The 1133-nt window shown below is 35.3% G+C and overlaps 1 pseudogene; it reads right to left on the bottom strand.

The window, feature by feature from the left end:
- On the bottom strand, positions 212-925 carry LOC110263741 (annotated as a pseudogene).

Below are 1133 nucleotides of genomic sequence, written 5' to 3'. Positions count from 1 at the left end.
ATGTAGCACCAGATTTTGGGTCAAATCATATACACTAATTATACCATAATTTTTTGTAAGAAAGAAAAGTTAAAGAGAAACAATGAATCAGAGAGATGCATTAATGCCTCTTCCTGTGAAATTTTTACATTTTTTTTAGCATATTACTATTTTTTTTTCTAGATTCCAGACATTAGCTTTTAATTACAAATCAGACACATGTTACTTTCTTCTACATCAATTGCAACAGTCCCACCCTTATGTTTTTAGCAAGCTGCTTCACGCTAAAGCTGAACTTGTCATCCATCTGATGTGATGCAATAACCATAATAAATTATTCAATAATGTAAACGTGATGAGTTTAATTTATTTAATGTACCTTGGAAGTGATGGTTATGTTGACAATGGAGGTTCCAAAAGTCAAGGAAGTGGTGTTAAGAACAGAGAGATAGAGTTTGTCAATGAGCTTGAGAATGTGCATCAACACTCCTTTATGTTTTTCGCAGTGGATCTGAATGAGGACATTCTTCTCAGACACTCTTGCCTCCAATTCAGGTAGCACCAACCAACTCAGTGCTTTTGAGACTCCGTATGAGTTTCCATCCCCTGAATTTGACTAAGTTTCTGACACATCTTCCTCTCCGCACACCTCAGATTTCTCAACATACACAACAGACTCCGCACTTTTCCTTTTGCTTTCAGTTTCTAGAACCTTCACTTGCTCTTGTAGCTGCTTCACGTCCTTGATATTATAAAAAAACTGTGCAAAATTATTTTTTAATGAAGAAAATTATTATCATCATAATCCATAAGCATCTAGCATACATACAAACAAAATTAGAAGAAAATTTAGTGAATGCCTGACCTCCAATTTCTTCTAGCAATGAAGAAAATAAAAAAACTTAGAATTAAAGAAAAAGACGTAGTCATCGTTAGCATAGACCATGGCATATTTATAAATCATGAGTAAATAGAAGAAGATAATGCAAATTTGAATACTAACCTAGATGCTCAACGAAGCTCGATAGAGATGGAGAAGCGTTGATGGAGGAGATCACCGCCGGAGGAGATCGCCGCTGGAGAAGATCATTGGAGGAAATACTTGCGCAACAGATCTCATAGTTTTATGAAGTTTCTGCAACTTGATTTTCCAT

Source organism: Arachis ipaensis, chromosome B06 (genome assembly GCF_000816755.2).
Source record: "Arachis ipaensis cultivar K30076 chromosome B06, Araip1.1, whole genome shotgun sequence".
NCBI classification, from domain to species: Eukaryota; Viridiplantae; Streptophyta; class Magnoliopsida; order Fabales; family Fabaceae; genus Arachis; species Arachis ipaensis.
The sequence above is the reverse complement of the archived record's forward strand: the minus strand, read 5'-3'. Positions and strand labels throughout refer to the sequence as shown.